The sequence below is a fragment of the Eubalaena glacialis genome, chromosome 11 (assembly GCF_028564815.1).
Source record: "Eubalaena glacialis isolate mEubGla1 chromosome 11, mEubGla1.1.hap2.+ XY, whole genome shotgun sequence".
In the NCBI taxonomy this organism is placed as follows: Eukaryota; Metazoa; Chordata; class Mammalia; order Artiodactyla; family Balaenidae; genus Eubalaena; species Eubalaena glacialis.
The window spans coordinates 33,270,710-33,296,869 of NC_083726.1; positions in this window are offsets into that span (position 1 = coordinate 33,270,710).

Consider the following 26,160-nt stretch of genomic DNA (forward strand, 5'->3'; position numbering starts at 1 on the left):
ATTTAAAAGAGTATGTAAAGGGCTATAAACATATAAAAAGGTCTTTAAACATGTTAATTATCAGGAAATTCAAATTAAGGCAACTACTGCATACCCACCAAAATAGATACAATGAAAATGACTGAAAATCTCCACTGTTTGCAAGGAAATCTTAAGTATTTGGAGCAACTGAAACTCTTTAGTGAGAGTGCAAATTCCAACAATCACTTTTTAAAACCTGTTTAGTAGTATTGACTATAGCTGACCATATGTGCTTTTTGCCCTAGCATTTTCAATTCTAGATGTATGCTCAAAAAAAATCCATATTTATCTTCACCAAAAGACATGTGCAAGAAAGTTCATAGCAACAACATTAATAATAACCAAAAGCTTGAAATAACCTAAATATGTATCATTGCTAGGATGGACAAATAAATCATGGTATATTTGTATAATGGAATACCATACAGTGATGAAAATAAACAACTTACAATTGCATGCCGCAGTATGGATGGATCTCATAAACATAATGCTGAAAAAAATGGAGCAGCAGTAGAGCACAGGATATTTTCCACATATAAAGTACAAAAAACGGCAAAGGTGACCTATGCTATTAGACTCAGAATACCAGTTAGACCTTGCAGGGAGGGAGGGTGAGGACAGGAATAGAGAATGAATGGAATTTCCTGAATATTAGTAATAAGCTGTTCCTTGATCTTGGAGTTTTTTATACAGGTGTTTTGTTTGTGAGAATGCATCAAGCTCCTCACTTGTGATATATGTAGTTTTGAAACAGGAGGGAAGGGGGCAGGGCACAAAGTTTAAAAGAATGACATGGCTATAGGACATGACAAAAACTGGTTAGAACCAACTAGGTCCAAATGGTGTAATATTCAACTTCCAGTGGACATTGAGCCTCATTATACGCTCATTGTCGTACACTAGCATATGCTAAATGACACACCCACCAGTGCCATGACAGTTTTGAGGCTAACCATAAAAGGCCAAAAAGTGGGCAGTGGCCCAGTTCCTGGAAATCTCTACCCCTTCCCTGAAATAATTGGAATAATCCTCCCACTCATTAGCCTATGAAATTACCCAGCCCATAAAAACTAACCACCCCATATTTTGAGGCTCTCTCACCTTCTGAGATGGCCCACACTCTGTCTGTGGAGTGTGTTTCTCTCTAAATAAATCCACTTCTTACCTATAACTTTGTCTCTCACTGAATTCTTTCTCCGACGAGACATCAAGAACCTCAAATTCACCGGGAACAGTTTTCCTTCTAAACAGTATCCTTCAATTAAAAAGTTAAAAATAAACACAAAAAAGGAAAAAGAAAACATATCTGACACTGACCTAATAGACGTTATCGACTAATGGAAGAGAGATATATTAAGCAACAATCATGGGCATAACAGTGTTAATATGAGTTTTGCTAACTAGCTTAAAGGATAACCAAAAGTCTTTCAAAGAGAGTTAAGCAGGGTACTCTAATTCAGATGGGAGGGTCTGGGAAGACCCCTCTGAGGAAGTGAGACCAAAGATATTATCTGAAGCATGAGGGAGTTTTCAGATGAAGACTGAAGACAAGAGTGCTCTAAGTAGAAGGAGCAACATGTGTGAAGACCCTCAGGAGAAAAAGAGCTTAGTTTTTTAGAACAATTGAAAGAAGACCAATGTAGCTAGAGACAGAAGAGAACATGGTGTGATTAGATTCCTCTCAATCTTTAGGACTGGGATATTTTCCAAATTCATACCAGAGACCTAGCGTGTCCTCAGAATTCATCAATTATTCATTAAGATAATATTTGGTAATATCGCCATCCTATATTCTTAAGTAACTTGGAGTCAAGTGGAGGAGACTAATGTAAATAGGACATTAACAACTCAAAAGAAGAGTGTTATGGTAACGGTGTGCACGAGTTGTTATGGGAAGACACAGAAGTGGCATATTATTAAGCCATGAGGGATCAGAGACCATTTCTCAGAAGAGGTGATAGCTAAGGTGAATCCTAAAGACCATGTAGACATGCAAAGAAGCTGGGCCATGAGCAGGACATTCCCCTGAGGGAGGAACATGGACAAACCTCAGAAGCAAAATGAACAGTTGAGTGTGGATAGAAAATAGAGTAAGGCTGCAGAGAGGAGACAGGTTAGGAGGGACACATTGGAGAAAAAGTAAACAAGGACCAGATCGTAACAGTTCTGATTGCCCGTCTTCAAAGAACTGGAGTTTTGTTCTAAATAGATGGGAAGACTCTGAATGATTTAAAATAAAGACTTGAAATGAGCGGACTTTAGGGATCATATTGTTCACTGTGAGCACCAGATCCTAGAGCAGTGCCTGGCAGATAATGGGACCCAACAAATATTTGTTGCTAAATGAATTTAAAGAAAAAAGATTTCATTGATTACTATATGGACAGGGGATCCGTTCGGTTAGAAAATCCTGTTGGGTCTGCTTTGAAAATATATCTAGAATCTGACCATTTCTCATTCCCACTGCTTTCATCTTACTCCAGCCATTGTCTCTCAGATTATTTTAGTAGCTTCTTAACTGACTTTCCTGCATCCACACTTACTCCTCTACTGTTCATTTTCAACACAGCAGTAATAAGAATCCTTTAAAATGTAAGTCAGATGATGTCACCTTTGTTCAAAACTCTTTAATGCCCTTCCTTGTCATACAGAGTACAGTTCAGTGGCCTTCAAGTGCTTGCACGATCTGCTTCTTAGTGTCCTGAGCTCTCTGATCTCCTTCTCTCTTACCTTCATTTACACCCTCGCAGCTACCTGGACTCTTGCTCTTCCTCAGTCACACCTACAACAACAAATTTTTGTTGACACATGACTCAGAGCCTTTGCTCTACGTCAAAGCTTTTGATCTTTGAAGACTACCTTGACCACACTTCTAAAAATAGTTTTTTTTACCTGTTTCCAGCACTCTTATTCCTCTTACATGACTTATTTTTTCATAGCACTCCTCACTTTCTAACATGTAAATTACCTAAATGATTTTTATTGTTTCTCTCTTTCCTGCCAGGAGAGTGCAAGTTCTCTGATGGCAGGATTTTTTTTTTTTCCTTTCTTTTATTAAACTGTAGTACCTGGAGATGTCTGTCTCATAGTAGGTGCTCAAAAATACTTGTCAAGTGACAGAGGGAGAGAGAAGCAGGAGATACACTTAGAAAGCTACTATCCATTGATTAAGATAGTGCAGTGCAGAAAGAGAGAAGGGGGTTAACGTGCTGAATTTGGAAACTCTCAATTCTATGTTAAATGCTATTCACCCTGGTTCCTCACCTTCCAGCTGACTGTGCTCACACCCTCCCCTAAGTCCTTTATATTTGGGTTTCTGGAACTGCTATGATAGACAGGGGTAGACTTGATATGGAAGACTGAGAAAGAGAACTTGTGTTAGAGATGACTCTCAGATTTCTGGGATGAACCTAGATGTGCCATATCAGAGATTAGGAATACTAGAAGAGGAACATGTTTGGAGGCAAGATCAAAAGTTTAAATTTGATCATGGTCAATGACTCATCCAGGAGGCAAAACCATTTTGGCTGAATAAACTAATAAGTCAAATACTGAGTAGAGACTAGCTGAATTCAATTACTTGCCTATAACTTTGAAATAACTGCTTGCTAAATGACTATGTATTGACTGAAAGGAATTGCAAATATGACACATGAAGACATTAAACTCCACGTGTCAGTCAAGGTTCAACCAGAGAAAAATAACCTGGAGGAGACATATATTAAGAGATTTACTGGAAGGAATTGACTTACATGATTTTAGGAGGCAGGGATGAAAATTTGAAATCCCTAAGGCAGGCCTTCAGGAAGGGTAGGCTGGAATTCTGGAGCATGAGTCAAAGCTCTTATCCTCAGGCAGAATATTTTCCTCTTTGGGGAAGCCTCAGTTCTGCTCTTAGAGTCTTTCAACTGACTGAATCAGGCCTACCCAGATTAACTAAAATAATCTCTTTACTTAAAATCGCCTGTTCCTGGATTTTAGTCACATCTACAAAAGGCTTTCACAGCTATACTTAGATTAGTATTTGATTGAATAACTAGAGGCTGGAGCTTAGTCAAGCAGACACACAAACTGAGTATCACACCCAACTCTCTCTTATACTGCAACTTATATGAATTCTTTAATTTTAATGTTTCAGTTTTCTTTTATGAAAATTAGGAAAAGGTTTTAATATAATCAAATGCATTAATGGTCCATTTGCATTAACCCTCACTAGGTATTTGTTTCAACATGTGTGTCCTTGAATTTACATGCTTTCTAACTTTTTCCTTATTCATTTTAATGGATTCCTTTCTTGTGAGAGTGACTTCATTTTCTAAATGCTCTAGTGTAATTTGAAAAAACAAGTCTGTATCCCTCTTTGATATGCTAATATTAGTTTCTCTGAGTACTAGGAATTTCAATGTCCTGGAAAAATAACTATTTGAAAATAATACATATTTATATATTTTGGATGTACAAAGCAGTTTTATTTCTCACTTTTACATTTAGTACATACATTTTTCAATATTATCACAAAGTAAACTGTTATCTTTCCCCACCTTCCCAGTCTTCTTTGTTGAGAAAACAATCGCATATCTTTCTGCTAACATATTATTTATTTAATGAACAACAATAGATTTCTTTCACATTATTATTTTATAACATTAAATTTTTAAATGCTCTTTTTAATTTTCATTCCCTCATTTTCTGTGAAAGTATACTTCATGGTATAATTTTAATGCTATTCTGAATTCAGAGGAGGAAGTGAATGGCTCTTACTAGGGGATTTAGGAAATATTACTAGGAGATAAGTTGACCATGGTCTTAAAGTAGGTAGGTGTTTGACAGGTTGAGAATGGGGTATTTCAGGTTATGAGAGGGTAGTATATCATAGACAAAACTACACAGGAATAAAAGGCATTTGAATATTCAGGTAAGGGAAGAAGTTCAGTGTGAATGAAAGATTGAGTGCGTGAATTAAGAGAAATCAAGGTGCAGATGTGGGTTTGATATTGGAGTTACATACGTCAAACTAAAGAATAAAAAAGCAACAGAAAACTCTCAAAACTGTAGGCTTTTATACTTTACTGATATTTATCTACATGTGCCTATCACAGTGCTTGATACATGGCACACATTCAATAAATACCTTTGGTGATGGAACACATCCTATGTTCTTTAGGAAGAGATCTGTTTTTAAACAAAATAGCTCTTAGTTGTATTGAAGAGTGAATTTGCATGGTGATGGTGAGAAATGAGTGGCAGAAAAATCAAACAGGAGGTTAGAAAAAAAGAAGTTGAGTTTGAGAACTTTTTCCCTAACCATAAGCATTTTAAAAGATAGATTTTGTACTGGTATCAAAAGTTTAAACATGTTTTTATGAAAAAGAGGCAGTTGTGCATTGTAGCATTAAATCACAATGAAACTTCTCTGTGAACAATAACGTTTACAACATCTAAAACTATATCAGGTAGGGAATAGTGTTATGCAATTTCATAGAGTTTTTATATTCTTTTTGTTAGTGGAGATTCTGAAAAACCTCTTCTAGCATTGGATCAATGTTGTGAATTTGCCAACGTATGTTTCTGTGACAGCAAAGATATTCAAGAGATAACTAGAAATTGGATCTGAAATAGTAGTCCAGCCCTAGGATTGCATCTTTTTCTGCTGATGAGTAATTGGGTTGTATCTAAAGTTAATACTTACGACTAGGCTGGAGTATCCCTCTGTGTCTCTGAAAATTTTTTATCTTCTTTGCCCAAATCGATCCCAAAGATTAAATGGTCCATGGGTTGTGATTTCAAGTTGGACTTATTAACACCTATTCTTTCTGAGTGCAAAAACAGATTGATGAGCAATTTGTTTTAATCCTCTTGGGAAAGGGGTGGGATTACATCAGAATGCTTGTTGGTTAGGTTTTCCCTAGTGTCTGCCAACTTTAACACCCACAATGAACTAATTTGTTTCTAAATTTGTATGATATAAGATAGATACTGCATACAAGAAAATAGAAAAACAAACAAACCAAAAACCTCCCAGAGCTTACATTTTGCTTACAATTTTAACAAAGTTGAAATAAAGCCAACCCAAACAACTGCTACATGCAAACAAGCATCATATATTAAAAATGTTTTTGATACTAGTAATCATTAATTTAAAAATAATTTTCTCAAGCTATCAAAAAAATCTTAAACAGGAAGAACTTAAATACTTTCAGTATTAAGAGAAATATAGACAGATATTTGCCCATTTTTAAATTTTAACACATCCATGCAGGCCAGGATAGTTCTCACTCCCTGATAACTGATGCTTCAATCAGAACCAGGGATCTTTCCCACCAGGCCAACAATATCTTTTTCATTAGACATAAGGACCAGAGAGAGAACCTTTGATTATATCAATATTTCAGGATTAGACAGATGTTGACCACTGCATCACTTCAGTCATGGAGGACTTCTTGAGAGTATATCTGTTTCTTTCTTTTTCCTTCTGAGAAAGACAATTATTGCATAGTATGACCCCCAGCTATATAACTTAGTTTCATGTGGTAGGCATGGAATGTTGTAGGAAGTTAATTTTGACTAAGACACTTGCCTCCATCATTTTTACTATCAAAAATCACTTGTACCCCTAAGATGTGTACTAACTGTCTACCTAGTGAAACTCCAAAGGTATATATTAAAATTGTTAATCAGGCCTTGAGCTCTGTCTTCATTCAGTAGGCATTAAAAATTCCATGCTTCAGTTATATGTTCAAACTTATTCATAAATCAAAAAGTGAAAGAACCTACATCTCATTCATTTAGTGTCAGCATGTTCATCATAGGGTAAAAATGTTATAAGGCTCTCTGCCCTCCTTGGCACAGGTGGACACTGGTAAATTTCTTGCCTTATAAGGCATGGCCTACTTGTTTACCCAATAATTTTTCATGCCTGCTGTGGGCATTAAACAACTTGGTTTCTATGGAAATCGATTGAAAAAAAAGCAAATCTTTCATTTTTCCTGAATTTTATAGATTGTATTATACTGATTTTCAATTTATTAGTATACCAATCTACCAAACTGAGCCCAGGAAGTGATAGGATACCATTCAAAGAGCAATGAACATCAAGTTAGAGAGATGTGGACCTTTGTATGGGAACTTCGATATCAACTGGAGTTGAAGATGGACTGCATGGGGCAGGAGGTGGATGATGGAGACATTTCAAGTGATAATTGAACCATATGATATTACTCAATTCACCTTTTATAAATAGAAAATACTTGTATTAACTGGTTGAAACTTTTGATTATTGTGATTATGCAGATCAAAATAATAGTTCACAATTATATTTCTATCAAATCCTAATAAAAAAATTTACTAACTCCACCAGTTGCCCTCTAAAAAATTCTTCTTGAAGTTGAGGCACCATGTGAGTACTAAGGAAAATGATACTGTTTACTTTATGTTACAAGGAAAATTGCAGAAAGATTACTTTTTAAAGAATGCATTTCTGTGCTAAATGGTTGCAAACACAGAAACTAACAAACTCCCATTTATCAGTTACTTTGAATTTATTTCTTTTTCTCCTCCCTTGGAATTAATTCTTCCCAGCCCACTTTGTCACTGGCAATCTTCTTGGTGTCTTCCTGTCTTTAACTTTTCAGCTTTCCCAGCTTCTATATCAGATGTCTGCTTAATACCAAGCAAAGGGCACCAGTTTAAAATAACTGCTTAAACATATAAATAAAACTTTCATTGAAAATTAAGGAATTATCTTAGCTTGCAGACTCTCTGAGGATCCTGTCTGGTTTAATTTTGTATTTCTAAATTATAGGATAGTTTCTAGAAAATAGTAATTGCTCAACAAATGTATGTTTAATTAAAAAGAAAAAATGATTTTCCAGAGCTTCATTGCTGTTACATTAAATTAATTAATTAACATTAATTAATAAACATTAATTAATTATAATTGTGCTAAGAGAGTTTCAGTGCTTTAAGATGATAATAGACTACCCTGACTGAGCATGCTTCCTCCTTGCCAGATATTGTATATATTTATGAATGAATTAATTGCTCACTCATGAGCTTAGTTCCTTTCATTAGTCTATTTTATCTCTCAGGAGATTAAGGGATAGACTAAGTAAGTAAACTGTCCAATGTCCCAGTGCCATTCCTGGGGTTATAATATGAACACAATCTGACTACAAAGCACACTTTCTTCACTCTGCTATAAAGTAAAACTGAACATCCATCTTAGCCAAGATTAGTGTTTCCCAAATATTTGGATTTCATGATAGGGTTGACAAATTTAATTTTGTCAAGAATGGTATGAACAAAATTACTATTGCCCGAACTCTGTATAATGAAATATATAAAATATATTTTAGCACCAAAACATAGAAATTATAATAATCATAATAAAGGACAATTCTTTAATATTAACATTAAAAAAATTATGAACCAGTCAGTGTGCTGTCCTCATTTCACCGCCTCTTGATTACAATGCCATCGTAGAGGGCAATGGCCAATACACTGACATTGGGGAAACTCTTCAGTATATTATGCACTTTTGCCATGAACCTTTCTATTTCCATTTGTCTCTTTCTACCCAGGATAGATTTTAACATGCCCTGGAAGTCCATACACAGCAAAAGGGCATCATTTGCTCTTTGTGGAAATGAGAACATGACCATTTCACCAGCTGACCTGCATTTCGGGGTATCTGGTCATGAAGCCAGCTGCCTTAGAGAATTAGACTAGGATGAAATCCTCTTGAGATCATATGCAAGAAGGTATTTTTCAGTGCCCTCAGGGATCAAAGGTGAGGATAAAGCTGATTCTTTGTAACTGGATAACAGAGGTTGACAGTAGCATGAATAAACAGCAGTGTTGGAGGCTAAGTTAAAACATCAGGAGCTCTTCAAAGGTACACGTTCAATTTTGGCTTGCTCTGTGGCTGCAGATTCAGTACTGATTCAGTTTCAGTACTTAATTATTTCTGATGGCAGATAAAAGCATACATTTCCCTTGTATTTTCTCACATGCTAAAAATGTTTACAAAGTGGAACATAGAAGATGGCACCCATGAGTAGTATACAGATCTTTGTCGACTTAAGATGGGGTCATGTCCCAATAAGCCCGTCATAGGTTGAAAATATTGTAAGTCGAAAATGCATTTAATATAATATACCTAGTCTACCAAACATCGTAGCTTAGCCTAGCCTATGTTAAACGTTCAGAACACTTACAGTAGCCTATAGTTGGGCAAACTCATCTAACACAAAGCATATTTTATAATAAAGCAGTTTATTGAAGAAAGTAGTTTATTGAAAGTGAAAATCAGAATGGTTGCAAGGGTACAGAATGGTTGTAAGTGTATCAGTTATTTCCCCTCGTGATTGCATGGCTGACTGGGAATTGCAGATGCTGCCACTGCCCAGCATCACGAGAGAGTGTCCTACTGAATATCACTAGCCTGGAAAACGATGAAAATTCAAAGTCTAAGGCATGGTTTCTACCGAACGCTTATTGCTTTTGCACCATTGAAAAGTCGAAAAATCAAAAGTCAGGGACCATCTGTATTTGTATTCTCCCCAAGTAAAACCGACAGGTTTACAATATTTCCTATTTCATTAGAAATAGGTTTAACTATGTCTATATAGTTCATCAGTTATATTTTATTACATTCAAGTCATTTCATATTGGTAATATACAGATTACATACTCTGCTTCATGAATTCCCTTCTATGATCATCAGCAAAATTGCCAGCATACCTAAATATTTACCCCTCTTTCTCACCTTCTGTGAAGTGAGGGATAAAGTATTGCCCCTCCAGTCAAAGATGGATTCCTCCTTCTAGGCTCCTCTGGATGCCATCCTAGCTTGCTTTCTTAACAGTTTCTCTTCTGCTTGTCTCTCTTCCACCTCCATTGTCATCTATTTCACCCTCTTCCTGGATTATTCACGTAAGCCTAGGATCGCCTATCTCAAAGCAAAAGAAACAAACAAACAAAAACTAAACAAGGCCTCCCTTCTTCCCACTGCTCCACTTTCTGTTCACTTTCATACCAAAATTTCTTTAAAAGTTTTAAACAGAGGTTTACATGAAAAATCAAGGTTATGATGATGTCAATGAGATAAAGGAAATATGGAGGACAGGCAACAAGTTTTTTTTTTGTTTTTTTTTAAATTTATTTATTTATGACTGTGTTGGGTCTTCGTTTCTGTGCGAGGGCTTTCTCCAGTTGTGGCAAGCGGGGGCCACTCTTCATCGCGGTGCGCGGGCCTCTCACTATCGCGGCCTCTCTCGTTGCGGAGCACAGGCTCCAGACGCGCAGGCTCAGTAATTGTGGCTCACGGGCCCAGTTGCTCTGCGGCATGTGGGATCTTCCCAGACCAGGGCTCGAACTCGTGTCCCCTGCATTGGCAGGCAGATTCTCAACCACTGCGCCACCAGGGAAGCCCAACAAGTTTATTTTTAGTTGAATGTACTTTTAGATAAGAATAGCTAATGAGCATATGTACCACATTCTCTCTCTTTTTTTTTAATGAATTAGCTTTTGCTGCATATTATATTGTCAAGAAACTAGGCTTAAAACAGCATATAATTGTTATCTCACAGTTTGTACTGATTGGGAATGTGGACCTGCAGCTTCAGAGACTCTCACAGACTGTAATCAAGGAATCCTCTGTCTTTAGTCATCTCGAAACCTGCCTGGGAAAGGATCCACTTCCAAGCTCATGTGGTTCTTGTTAGTATTCATTTCTTCATGGGTTGTTGGACTGAAAGCCTCAGTTCCTTGCCACGTAGCCCTCTCCACGTGGAAGTTTTCTCCGTCAAAACCTATAAGCTGAGGAACTAGCACAGAGTATCTGCTAATAGGATAGAAGTCACAATCTTTAGTAACTTAATCACAGAAGTGACATCTCTTCACCTTTGTCATATTTTACTGGTTAGAAGCAAGCCAGTAAACCTGTATCAAGGGGAAAGATTACACAGAAGTATGAATATCAGGAGGTAAGGATCACTGGGGGCTATTTTAGAAGTCTACATGCATTTCCCAACTCCTGACCATATAAATATTGAAATTTATTCTCCAGGAAAAAAAGTATACAATGTAATAGCATTAATAATAATAATCTAAATGTGATATTGAAAAGTATATAAACACAAATGAAATTATTATTAAATGCATAAAAACCACTTATAAATGACCAAGTGCAATGTGATTCAGATTTTATTGAAACAAGCAAATGGAAAACTTCAGAAGTATTTAATGAGTAAGTTGATGGCACAATTTCAGATTACAAGGAAAAACATGTGTATAGTCTCCCACACCTCTTTTTTTTTTTTTTTTTCCAGTGTGCACAGTAGAAGAGACAAGGGTCAAGATAATGAGCCAAAATGTAATAGTATTGTGTCACGAAATGTTCTAAGTATTTATGCATGTTATTATATATGTAATTTAAGTATTTTATGTATGTGATCTTATGAGGAAGCAACTGTTATTATAAACCCCATTTTAAAGATGAGGAAACTAAGAGCCAAAGTATCATGGCTAGTAAGTGATGGGGTTAGAATTTGAGCTTAGACTTTCTGAATCCAGAGTCCATGCTCTTAAATTCCAGACAAAACTGCCTGTCTAATTGTTACCTGCAATGAGTTTTAGTAGGTCTTTCTGGGATAATTAGGAAGCCAAGAACTATTGCTAGTTCAAAAGTAGTAGACTACCATTGATAAAGGGTTATATTTTTTAACTTCATGTCCTAAACTAAGACACTTTTGAGAGTGAGAGGAATTTACTCTTAATAACCATGCAGGAGCAACAAGCATAAGCAAGTCAGTGTTCCAGGCAAAGTGGGAAATTTGGTTATTTTTCTGGAGTGTACCGGGTTGGCTTGTTGAGAAGGCTTTCCAAGGGAATTTTCAGAGAGGAGATAACTTTCTGTCTATCTTTGACTCTTTATGAGTGTAAACTTTATTTATGGGCCAAATACCATTGCTTCCTTCTCATTGGACAACAACCTCTTCTCACACACCTATCAAAAACCTCCTTATTTTACTTGAGTAAGAACAGTTGAGGAACTAATGGTACCAAGATGAAGTTACCAATATCTAAGAGTGTGAACAAGGCTAAGGCTATAATAAAACATATCACTTGGTTAACTATTACATGCCATCCCTAGTTCTGCCAGTTAGCATAACCTATTATATAAGGCAAATTCTGATTATAATTATATCAGAGGTATTTAACCGTGGGTGATTTTCCCTTCGGGGAAATTTTGGCAATGTGTAGAAATATTTTTGGTTGTCATGAATGGAGAGGTTGCTGGCATTTAGTGGACAGAGGCCAGGGATACTGCTAAACATCCTGCAATGTACAGGATACCCCTCTCCTAACCACCGTCCAACCTCTCCCTCTCCTGACCCACTGCCTTCACAACAAAGAATTATGTAGAACAGTTGTCATTGGTGCTGAGCTTGGGAAACCACACTTAATATAAAGGAAAAAATGAAGAACTCTTCGGTTCTTTCACTTTTCTCCTCCTTACTATGAAAAGAACTAGCTACTTATATGTTTCAATAAAACAAGTCTAAATAAATGATGAGGACAGTCACTAGGACTGTGGGTTAGTGAATCAATTTTAATATGGAGTAAAAGAAGCCTTCACTTCAGCTCTCTGAACTCAGACCAGTTTTTCATTAAGAATCTCACAAGTATATCTTCAACAGATTCCCAAAAATAAGTCTTGGTCTCTTGACCCTCTATATCAGAAATAAGACATTAAACCATCTTCCCCTTCAAACAACTTCACATTATTATTAGTTATCAAAAATTGCTGTATGATTCTGAAAGGGCAACCTTAAAGAGAAGGAGAGGAAGAAAAGTCCTGCTTAGGCCAACTCAGTGATAGGGAAAAAGAGATTAAAAAGTGTTGCTAACATAATTTTTAAAAGTAGCATGCTCTGGCTTAAATTAATAAATTGAATGCATTTGAAGCAACTATAAAATATTGTCAAAATATATATTTAAATAAAGGAGGGATACCTCAAACATTAGGTCATTATAGTGACATTCCTCTCAGCGTCCATGTATATTTTTTATTCCAACTACTGAATTACAGAGATAGTATGAATTTCTTTGTGCTATTTTTTAGGTTACATTTATAGAAAAGCCATTAAAAAAATAGTGTGGACATGTGACCTCATTGCTTTACATGTATTTTGCCTATACTCACAAACTAGTTTGGAGCGAAAAAGAATTGAATTAGATAAACAATTTTATTTTTTAATAGTTAAAACTTTGGAAATAAAACTAGCTTCTATTTTGTTTTTGTTTTTTTGTTTTTAAAACAGTAAATGCTGAAATACACAAATAAGCAAGTAAAGATTACAGGACATATCACCATACACAGGACATCACTATTAAAATTTTCATTCTTCCAGGTTCATGCGTATGCTCATATATAATTGGAGTCTTTCTGTGCTACTGTTTTATAATTTTTTTCTGTTATTTTGAAGATAATTTGAAGTTCAGTACAAACAATCATTTAATAACAAGTTTGGTCAAAAGGCTAATTGCTGCTTTTTAAAGTATATCTGAGTATAATTAGCTATCTGATACTGGTTATTTTTTCTTTTTTTAGCCTTACTATTTTAATTTTTGGAAGACTCATTTTCCATTTATGAGAAAGTCATCTAGAAAACGCCTCTAAGATACTTCAAATGTAGTCTGGAATCCAGTTTCCATCATAAGTACATTTTCTAAGTAATACAAAATATTTTGACTAGTCCTAACTCAATTTTCCTACATCCTTTCCTATAAAATACACATGCATGTACACACAAAAGCATATCATTACATTAATTGATCACCAGATTGAATTAATATTTAAGAATTATTTATAAGATAAGGAAACTTGCTTTATATGGCCTTAAGGCCATATATATCACAAATCTGCATATATAAGTCAAAGTTGTCTAGACCACAACATTGTCTAGACCACAGTGGGTCTGAGACTTTATGCTACTTGCAAGTCAATAAGCTAGTTTACTGACATTTTATGGATATTGGCAGAAAACATGAGATTCTGGTCTTAGAGACAAAAGATAGTTTACTTCCAGTTGCAAAAGTAGTAACCAATGTGTGATCATTTTCTTGTGGTGGCTCCCCGAGCCTAAATTCCCACAGGATGATGCAAATGGGCAAGGTATTAACTGCACATGCAGTAAGCTTTACAGGGGAGAAACCATAATCTCAGGAAACTCCAATCTTTTATAATGGGCTGCAAGCAAACCTGTCCCTTTGTTTTGTAGGGAGACATTATCTTTATTATACTGGAAAAGAAACAAACCTCTCTTTGCTCCAGATGGAGACACTATATCTTCTAAGTCTGTTTGCTGTACAAATATCCTTGCAAAGATAATCTGGAAGAAGTGACTGTCAGTGCTTCTGCTTGCAAGACTACAGAAATGTTAGAGATCTATGAAGTGTCTTCCAACAAGTGGTAACCCCATGTTAAACAGAGTCATTGATCTGAACAACCTCAGGTGGATTATCTAGTTTTATAATCTACATAGTTTAACATAGGACTAATGTGATCTGAAACACATAAACAAAGTGTTCCCTTAAAACGACACATTATAAATTTTTGAAATGGGTAATTGACTGTTCACATATTAACACAATTATGAAGTCACACCCTCACCCGGTTCCTTTCCCCTCTATTTTCCTGCCATCTAATGTTAACCACTTTTTTAGTTTCTTAGATATCCTTTCAGCTTTTCTTTATGCACATATAAGCAAATGTGGACAAATTCTTGTTTTTCCAGTTTCTTAAGCAAAAGTAGCATACTATTTCACAATTCCAGTAATATTTTTACTTGGTACATATTGAATCCTTTCCTCCATGTTTCTATATATATAAAGAGAGCTTCTTAATGTTTTATTATGTTGATATACTTTAGTTCCAATTACAAAAGACTTTATCATTGAATAGATGAGGTACTTTGTCTTTCGATACTTCAGTAATACAAAGATTTATGGTATACACATTGCTTTACATCTGTAGAGGAATAACTTCAGGATAAACTTCAGAAATAGCATTATTGAATAAAAGGGAAAATGTAGTTGAAAATTTTTGTAGATATTGCCAAATTATCTTCCATAAGGGCTGTATCATTTTGTACTCTCTCCAACAGTGTATAAGATTTCTTGTTTTCAGAGAGCTTTATTTAAATTAATGATGCTCAAACTGGGTATTCATCTGGAAATGATAAAATTGGCCCATAACACATACCATCTACTAGTATAAACTTCAAGTGAATCAATGATTCAAATGCAAAAAAATAATAATAAAGCCATAAATACTAGAAGAAAACATAGGTGAATGGCTTGTATATCTGAATAAAAGTGTTTCAAACACAAACACACACGTACACATGCACACAGAGACATCTTCTATATGACAGTTATACTAATAAAATAATAATGACAATAAGGGGGGGAAAAGAGGAAAACACTGAAAAGAAGAGCAATGAGGGAACAATAGCCCTATAAGATTTATTAAACCAGTAATGAAAAAACATGTGTTACTGGTTTGTGAGTAGACAAGGAGACAAAAAAAAAAGAAAAAGCTCAAATGCATATGGGAATTTAAGGAGCCTTTTTAATCACAACAATTAAAGATAGACTGTTGTACCTTGTTGGACCTTTAACTTTTTCTCATTTCTCTAAAGGTTTTATTTTTTGATTCTTTTCTTTTTTGAGTTCTGTCAGTTCTTTCACTTTTATGGGTTGTCTGGCCATGCCGTGCTTGAGTTCTTGTATTCCTGTTTTGAACTTTTCCTTCATTCTTCACTTGGTTCATCATTACTATAATTGTTTTTAATTCATGGTAGAATGTTTACAATGTTTATCTGTTCCATGGCAACATTTACTTGAGGAATTATTTTGTAGAAAAATTATGTAGCTCTCTGTCATTTATCTAATCCTTATTTGAGTATTTTCCTTCTTCAATTTTGATTACCTATATTTAGGCAATTGGCAATTTATGGACTAGTTGTTTGCAAGGGTTTTCTTCCTGGGAAAGGAGGGGCATAAGCAAGAGTGATGGGGTAGATCTCTAGCCTTTGCAAAGGACTTCTTCACTTGATAAGATGATTTGCTGTTTCCTTCAAATGTAGTCTGTCCAGCCATGACTTTGCTGCCTCTTCAAATTTAAGCAGGTGCTAGAGGCTTTTCCCTTCCTGCCCTGCACTCCCGGTTTCTTCATCAGCTGATGCCTCTCATGAATGCATCCAATATGATTTCCCTACTTTTGGAAGGTGTTTTTTTGCTGGTGCTTTCAGAGCTTTTCACTCTGCATTTTCCCCACCTTTTCTCTATTTCTTTACTGCTACTCCTACTTCTTTGGAGAACGCTGTCCTGCTCATAGCATTTCTTACTAATGATGGGGAGCTCACCTTTTGGGAATGATTCTTAACTGGAGGTGTCTGAGATTACCATTGCTGGGTTTCTGTGGCTCAGCTCTCTGTGTAACTTCTTACATAAATTCTTACATTGCCCTACTGGTCTCAACTAATTTTGGTTACGCTTAAAAGCATATTGCAATTTTCAGGTTTTATGTCACATAGTTTGTATGAAAATTCACTTATGGATTTCCCCCCCCCCCTTTTACTTTGTTTCTGGAGGAGAAATGGTAAGATTCAGAGTTAAGTTACCACCATGTTAATACTAGTAATCTTTCTGAGTGTTTTATTTTTAATAAGGGGCTCAAAGCCCATTTTAAAATTAAAAACACAACATTTAATCAACTATAAATGATAGACTCGTTCCATACAAATATTGCTAATAGGAATATAATTTGATTAAACAGGGAATTACAGCCTCATAAAGTTGTTCTTTAAACATGATCTAGTTAGTGTAAAAAGTTATCTTCTTTATATTCTTGCCTAATCTTTATTGCAGCAGTTCAGAAAGTACAGGTACAGCTTTAGGAGGATTGATAACTCTCTGGGGGATCTCAAGAGTTATATTTGAGAAGCTATTAAGTGAGACTTCGAGTAACGTGATATCATAGTGAGAAAATTATATCAAGAAATGACTCTGTGGCTTCTTCTTACTAATTGCAAATTTCCCTGTAGCCAGCCTAAGCATTATATTTCAAGTTATTATTCACTCTGCTGCTCTAGTAGGGAAAAAAAAAAAACTTCTATTTTTTTGACTTTCCATCCATCGATACCGGCTTCATTTTGCATCATGGTTGGTGAGGTGAGGTCACTCCTTCAGTTAACTTTGTATTATTAATCCATTAATTTCTTACTTTGTCTTGCTTTGAAATGCAAAAAAAAAAGAAAATATTAAAAACAATGGATTGATTGGCAGTCTATCACAAACAATGTTGTTTATATTTATTTTAACATTATTTATCGTTTTATTTTGTCCACAAGATCTACCCTTTTCTTATAATGCCGAATCCCTTAATCTTTTTTTTTAATTAATTAATTTATTTATTTATTTATTTATGTATTTATTTTTGGCTGTGTTGGGTCTTCGTTTCTGTGCGAGGGCCTTCCCCAGTTGCGGCAAGTGGGGGCCAATCTTCATCCCAGTGCACAGGCCTCTCACCATCGTGACCTCTCTTGTTGCGGAGCACAGGCTCCAGACGTGCAAGCTCAGTAGTTGTGGCTCACGGGCCTAGTTGCTCCGCGGCATGTGGGATCCTCCCAGACCAGGGCCCGAACCCGTGTCCCCTGCATTAGCAGGCAGACTCCCAACCACTGCGCCACCAGGGAAGCCCTCCCTTAATCTTTTACCGACCATTTTCAGGAATTGCATCTCTTAGGCAATATGACCATTCTATTTAATAGACACAATAGAACATGCACTTTAATGAATATTGTTTTTCATAATATCTATTATAGGAAATTATAAAATTATTCCACTGGATGTTGTCATTTACCTAATCATTGTAAGGAAATATTTTATTTTCTTTTAGAGTTAGTTTTAATCAACAATGGAAATCCATTCATCATTTTTTAGTAACTCAACATTTTTTTTGGTTCAATATCTATTTCTTTTTCCAAAATTGGTTTGGTGAGCTAGGTTGATAGATCTCAGCTGGGCTCGTTCATGCATATGCAGTTAACTGGAGGATGGTCTGGGTTATGGCTGTGACAGTCTTACCTGGGACAGATCAGTGTCTTGCCTGAGACAGATCACTACATGTAGTCTCTCATTCTCCATCAGTCTCGCTGGTGCTTATTCCCATGGTCGTTGGCAGCAGTAAAGAAAGAGAGCAGAAGCATTCTATTGGCCAAAGCAAGTCGCAAAGCCATGCCAGATTCAAAGGGTAGAAAACTAGACTCCACCTTTGATAGCAAAAGCTGTAAAGTCACATTGTATTGCAAAGGGTGTGCAAACAGGGAAATGCGAATAATGGAGGTCATTTGTGTAATCAGTGTACCAACCCTTTCAACATGGAACTACCTCATCCCCACCTCTAGTATTTCTGTTATTTATAGTGATCTTCCTTTTGCCTCTTGACTATGCACATGTTTCAAGATCTGGGACAATCAGTGTATCCAAAACCTCTGGTACAGTAATTGATCAGGGCTGGGCACATGACCAAAAGAGTCTCTTCTTTTTAGAATAGAAGCTGATGATATACTTGCAGAATAAAGGGAGGTTGACAAAACAAGATACAAGAGATAAAGGGAGAAATATATCCCTGGTACATTATTTTAGCCCCTAGATCCAAATGTCGTGAGGTTAGAATCAATCTAGATTCCTAGAAGTCATATTTTTACATTCCTAATTAAATTATTTTTCTTAACAAAGCCAATTTGAATTAGGTTAGCTCCTGCTTTAAAGTGAAACAGCTCTGAATAATATATCACATATACACTTAAGTGATACATCTGCAAATATATGGACTGGTATAAATTCACTTGAATGTTTCTTGCCTGTTGTTGGTATCATACATTAATAATTTTTGTATAACTGACTCAGTGCCAGAAATGATTATTATGAATTAATAACTTGAGGATTATCTACCTGTGCATTTCACTATCATGTAATATTTATGTTCCATAATAAAACCCTTTTTTTTACTCATTCATTAAATTGATCACTTATTAAAAAAAAACATTTATTAAGTGAAAGATACTGAGCTAAGCTATGACTGAAAGAGACAAAGTCATTATCCTCGTGGAACTTATATTTTTAATACTATTTAAAATCCTGAGTTATTTAGGTTTTCAGAAAAAAATGACTGTTGCAAATCTTAGCAGTATCAATGTTAAAATGGTGAATGTTGAATGATGCATTATTTGAAAGTTAAGTTTCAAAAAACCTGTTCAGCTGTTTTTGAGACATGACCAGCCGAGTGAGAAAATCTATTTTATTCATTTTTCAAAAGTTGCCCTTTTCTAATGTCAAGCTACTACAGAATGGATGAACTTTGGATGTGTCAGTCTTGGAGTGTTATGCAATTTGTTCTGAGTATGAATTAGTCAGGCTGAGGCTTTGAGTGCATTAGAAACAAGGAAGATGAGCTGAACGCTTCCCTAAAGGGCAAAAATACTCATGTCTGTTTAGCTCAGTGTGTGCCATTTCTTTTTCAGTGGAGATTTCCCAGTTTTACTGTACTGTTGTCTAATCTGCCAATGTATCCTTAAAAGTATTATGGTCAGGACATAATGGACAGAAGAATTGGAATTGGAATAAAGTAATGACATACTTTATTGGATTGACTTACTACCCAGAAATGAATAAATCCATAAAAAATAAATCCACAAAAGATGAAAGACATAAGGACACTCTTTTTTTCTATAGTTGTTGTGGTTTAACTTGGTTCCCAGCTTAAAATTAAATAATTCATTTACTCAGCCAGCATTTTATCTGAAAATCAGAAAGCCTTTAGTGTGATTTTGTATTTACTATATTCACAAATTTTCTAGTTGAAGTGGTTAGTATCTTTAATATTGTAAAAGCACACAGACATATCCTAAAAAGACACTTGACAGTGAAAGGTCTAGGACATATGTTGTAATACCCACATACGAAAACCACAGTATGATCCTTGGATGCTGGGAAGTAGAGAGAATTATTGGGGGGTTGGGGGGAGGGCAAAGAATACAGTGACACAAAAGGGAGAAGTAGTAGAAGCAGGTGAGTAGAAGGACCCGGCTGGAAAGATGTCAATTCATGTTTGCTTCCCCTCCTTCTGCCTTCCCTAGTCCCTGACAGCTTCCATCTTAACCCTGAAATATACCCTTGTTTATGGGACAATCTTAATGAAAACAGTTCATAGCTAGAGTATATCTTGTTTTTTTTTTCTTTTTTCCTAATCTGATTCTGGGAATTATCCCTCCCTCATTTCATGTGATTCCTGTGACATTGTCAGAGAAGAAGGCCTGCACTTCCCACCCTGTGTTCTGGCTATGTCATCACTCAGGGCACAGAGGCTGGTTCATAGGTGAGTGCACTTCCCAAGCAGAGCCAGTCAGGACCCTTACAATATTGACCCTGTGAGAGAGATGGGTTCCACTTTATTTATTTTTTAGATAACTTTAATAGAATGTTTCTAATGTGCCAAACACTATTCCAAGTGATTTATGCAGAAGAAATTAATTCTCACAATAACTTTATGAGCTTTAATACTATTATTATACTCATTTTATAGAAAAACAGAAGCTCAGAGGTGTTAAATTGCTTACCCAAGTTCACATTAGCTAGTAAGTTGCAAGACTAGACTTCTAAACAATACTGGCTCAAGCTGCTTTCTCTTAACCAACTTATGATATTATTTCTCTTCTGAAATTGTAAATTATAAACACTACATAACCCTGAGCACACTAGGGGTCTTGCCTGAAAACACAATCAACAGAATAAAAGCATAGCCAATAATAATAATATAATAATAACAACAACAACAACAGAGAGGGAGAGACAGGCTCACAACATTATTTGAACACATTTCTATTCAATCTTATAATGAATCACAACACTTCCTCCTTCCATTCTATTCTCTCTGGTAGGCTATTTCTTCTCCAGCATATACAGACAGAACAAATATTATCATGTGATACCCAAGATCCTTTGCTGTCACATTCTGATATCCTGGTGATAGATCAAAATGACTGTTTTAAGAATTGAAAAATAGGGTAAATGGCCACCATTCCTGGGGATAGCCTTGAGTGTTTATTCATTTACCTTTCCTTCCTTCATTCTTCCGTTCTAAGACCCTTATGTTGACATGGACTTTAATAATTCGTATCTGAGACTGAATTCAGGTAAATGTGAAGGAGGTGGCACCATCTAATTACATATCAGAAAAAATTACATGATAAAAGAAGATCATTTAGTCATGCTTTTATGCTCCGTGGCATGAAAGCATTACTTAGGCCTCTTCATAACACAAAGAGAACTCTGTCCTTTTCTATTTAGCACACTAAAAGAGGTAGTTTGCAAACAGTAGCAGAGAACTTAAGCAGAAGATTCCCACAAGACTGTCCTTGTACACATATTCTGCACCCCATTCTCTACTTTACTACAGGCTCTCATCATGCCTTCGTTCTCGACCAGCTGTTCAAGTCTTTTGGGTAGTTTTGGGTAGTAATTATAGAAAGATATTGCAGAGTTTTCAGTAAAGTGCTCCTTTACCAAAAGGAAGAACAAATATGTCACTGTTATTGCACCCTATTTCTTGTAGCATATGATAAAAGTACCTAACTGGGACTAGAAAATGAAACAGTAAAAAAAACAATAAGCCATTGTTGTTTTTGCCCCCAGCACCCACTAACATACAGAAAACTTCTCATTTAGCTGGCAAAGTGTTTTAAACACAAAGCCAGTACCCAAATGTGATACTTCCTTTGTCTGGGAAGAGAGTCTGGTGTTTATTCTTCAGCAGTTCCTGAAGCTCTGAGCAAGCCATGACTTTCTTTACATGCAACTCAGTTGACTCTTCAGGACCTGTAGCTGAATGTCTAACATCAAATAGCTTTAGCCTGTAGATTTTATTTTCAAAATCTTTTCTATTTTTCTCTTTTAAAGCTGCTTTCCACATAGATCCAGATGAAACATGGCTCCAGATAAAAAATTTCTGTGGCTCTCTGCATTATTTTCTCTACCAGCTGAGGCCAAAGTTTAAATTATCTCTGTGATTCTTTGGTCTGAAACATTGTGGTTTCTTTCTGAGGAAGAATTCCTTTAGTACTTTGTTATAGTGAGTTGCATTGCCATACATATTTTTACTGTGAAGTGTATTTATAAAGAAAGAAGTTCTTAATCTTTTATTGGAAGTTTTTGCTTAAACAGATCTTTTATTTTTTTCTTAACGTAATTTCTGTAGACTTTGGTTTGATCCTTTATTAATCTTTAAGACTTGAAACAACATTGTCTTTAATTATAGGAGTGATAAGTGCAGCCAGATGGGTGTGTGTAATAAGTTCATTTAAACCTTTTTAAACAAAATACCAGTTTGTTTCTGTTTCTTTAGTTCTTTGTGGAGGCAGCTGTCTTTGTCTTATATAAATTAATGTACTGACTCAATTTAGATGTGTTTACTTTGGCCCCTCTTTTAAACTCCCTTAGAGAACCATTAGGAACTCTGTTGACAGTTACCAGTAGTTGAAGCTTAAGTGAGTCACACAATATATTCAAATTGCAATCCGAAACATCAACTCTATTGACTGTATACCTAGCTTGATCACCATATGGAATTACTCCAATCTTGTCCATTATGTCTGTAAAATATTACTTGAATCCATCCTGTGAGACCTATTGCAGGCACTTGTCATCTCTTACCTGAAGTTTTAACTTTCTACATAATATACATGTATCCATTTTCTTCTATCACCATTCAGTTCATTCTCAATATTGCTGACATAGTTTTTTACAAAGAAAATTTTTGCAAATAGTTCTCATGATGAAGAAACTGGTGATACTCTGTTTCAAAATTAAAATCTAAGGCTCTTACCATAGTATGTTGGGACTTCTTGAAAATTGTTTTTATCATAGTTTTGCAGCTTAATTTCCAGCTAACGATTACCAAAAATACATTATACTTTATCGATACATGTGTGCTTGAGAATTTCAAGTATTTTTTACTTTCCCTGACTGGCGTAAGTAGATTTTATTTGATGATGTTTACTTGGATTATACTTTGTACAAGATAATTTTCTAAGAGTTGAACTATAGGAAAAATAAAATAGACAAGGTCTTTGTTGTTTCCCACATTATACTATAAAGAGAGAGATCTAAACAAATGATTAAACATATATATGGAAAGGAGTCCACAGTAAATGTGAATATTTATATATGTAATAATTTTAGATAGTAATAAGTGCTATGAATAAAATTAATAGAATATAGTAAGTTAGTGCTTTTTCAACAAGTTGAAAGCAATTTAAACATAGCCATATTTATTACTTAGCATAATAATAATAGCTAAAATGTATTGTGTGTTTACTATTAGTACATGCATTATTCCAGACACTTTTTTCATGGATTAAATTATACTACCAGGTCATTATTACAGATAAAGTAACAGAGCTAGAGAAAGGTTAAATAAATTGTCTAAACCATAACTAGGGAAGCTAAGAAGAGTCTTTTTCCAGAGTTTATACTCTTAATAACTGTGCTCTGCTGCCTCTTTCTACTTGGTATCACAGTAATTTATGTCCCTACAATCCTCACCCTGGACCCTCACCAGTTGATTGTTAAGCTGCTTGTTAGAAGGGACCATGCCCAATTCATTTTCATATCATATGTGTCAACATGTATTCAGTGTTCACTAAATTGTTATTGATTAAGTTATACTCTTGAAGAATGCATGTTGAATGTACTAATCTTGTCAAATTACACTTTGTACATGTTCAATGGGGGGAAAAAGAGAAAGAGAGAGGATTCTCCATAGTTTCAGTACGAATTTTTGAATTAGCTTAGGTTGTATATACTTTCTAAATAAAATACTGTTTACAGAGTGGGGGCAAGAGGTTGTCCACTCATTCATATGCTCAACTTTTGCAGAAGTATAACAAGGCCTTCCCTTTGTTAGAAATGAATTTTCCGTGAATCTCTCATGTTACTTCATGTCTAGGCATTACCAGACAATTTGCTCAGATTTATTTATACTCCAGTAGAGTAAAGATAGAGATGTCTCACTCCCATCTCTGGAGAAGATTCACTTACATTCCAGGGTAATAATGATAATGTCTCTCTCTTTGGAAAAAGAAGATATTCAGGTTGCCAGCAGCCCCTGCATAAGACCAAGGGCTTCCTAATCTCTGGCTTCCTCCTCTTGTAATACATTCTCACAGTGTAAGATTCAACACCCAACTCTAATCATGTTGCTGTGTGGGAACTGGGGCTCGTTAACCAGCACAAAGATAATGTTCTGTCTACCGTCATTTTTGTGAGTAATAAACTTTGTCTCTCTGGCCCAGAGGTTTTATGTTTTTCTGCTACCATATATGCAAATGTAGCAAGATAACTTGTCTTGCAAGTAGAGTAAAATCTTAATCTCTTCATAATTCCAGACTTAAAAACTTATAAAAAAATCAGAAGAGGCCTGAATTCTGGGGAGTTAAAACCCGAAATTTTCCATTACAGATGGAATAAAGTATTGATATCAGGAACTATGTTTTTCCCACATTATTTACCTGGTATCAAGCAGCATCTGGCTTTAGAAGATACTTGCTACAGTTTTCTTTAACAAATGAATGAATAGTAATACAAACAGTAAATATCCCTGTTCTTACCCTATAGTAGAGTGAGAAAAATTGTTTTAAATAATATTTACAGTTAGATTCCCTTCCTGAGAGTTCTAAGTAACACACAAATGAAGGATTGCACCTGCATATGTGTTTCACTGTTACTGGATAGTTCATGAGAGTTAGAGATCATTTTTATGATGATGTAACTTAGATGAATGTTATGTGGTTGCTAACCTAGACTCACCATCCAAATAAAATCTCATCTCTAATCCACCAATTCAAGCCACTATTTAAGTAGTTAAGAAATATAAATCAATACAATTTTATTTTCTGGAAGAGACAAATACCTAAAAGTAAAAAGAAATATATATATATATATTGCTACTTTGACTTACTGCGGTACCTCATGAGAGCTCAGTACCAAGACCTTCTGAAAAAATGTTCTCTTTCATATTTCTTTAAGTCGAGCTTCCAGTCTTGACTAGCTAATCTGATGAACTAGTTTTCTTCTGAGAATTTTTAATAACATAAACTGTGTCATTTGTGAATAAAGATAATTCTCCTTTTTTTCCAATTATTATATCTTTTATTTGTTTGTTTATTTGTCTTGCCTTGTGTTAATTCTAATCATAGTTGAGGGAGGAGAAAGGAGACTGAAGGAAAAGACCACACTTACGTACTTTCCTTTTTTACTGCTGTTCTCTGGTCTAGGGAGAGAAAAGAAACTTTACATTGAATGTAAGATAAAAGTACTTATTTAGCTTAGACTAGACTTTTTCATTGCCTGAAATTTACTATTAAATTTTGACTTCTGACCACATTGCTGACAAGGGGCAGGGAAGTGAGAACCATCAGAGCTTTTTAAAAGTAAAAAATAAAACTATTTCTTGATTTCTCCCTAAAGATGTAAGTTCAGCACGTCTTTATAAAACCAGGGCATTTGGGAGTTTATCCATTTTGCTTCACATACATACACACAGAGATGTATAGAAGATTGGTCAGTAAAACATTAATGTTATATCAAAGAGATGGGATTTCAGGTTTTTTGTTTTTTGTTTTTTACATGAAAGCACAATTCCATTCAGTTGTAACCTGAACTTAGAGTTAGAAATTGGTGCTCATCTTTCTTTTAAAGCACATACGTTTTCTTTAGGCTTATCTCTAACTGCAGTTCCCCAGATACCAGAAAAACCTCTCTCCCAGCACACATATACATGAGTACGCATACAAGGATGCAAGTAGAAAGTCTCCCAAACACTTCAACACTAAGTTTCTGACAGACCTTCTCTGCAAAGATGCAATTTGTATGGCTCATTAAAGTATGAGTCTCAATCAAAAATATGTATAAAACCTTAAGTATTCAAATATGCAGCACAATCAAGGAAGCATACCGGCTGATTGTTAAAATATGCAGCCTGTTCAGTAAATCCCATTAAAGACAATTTTA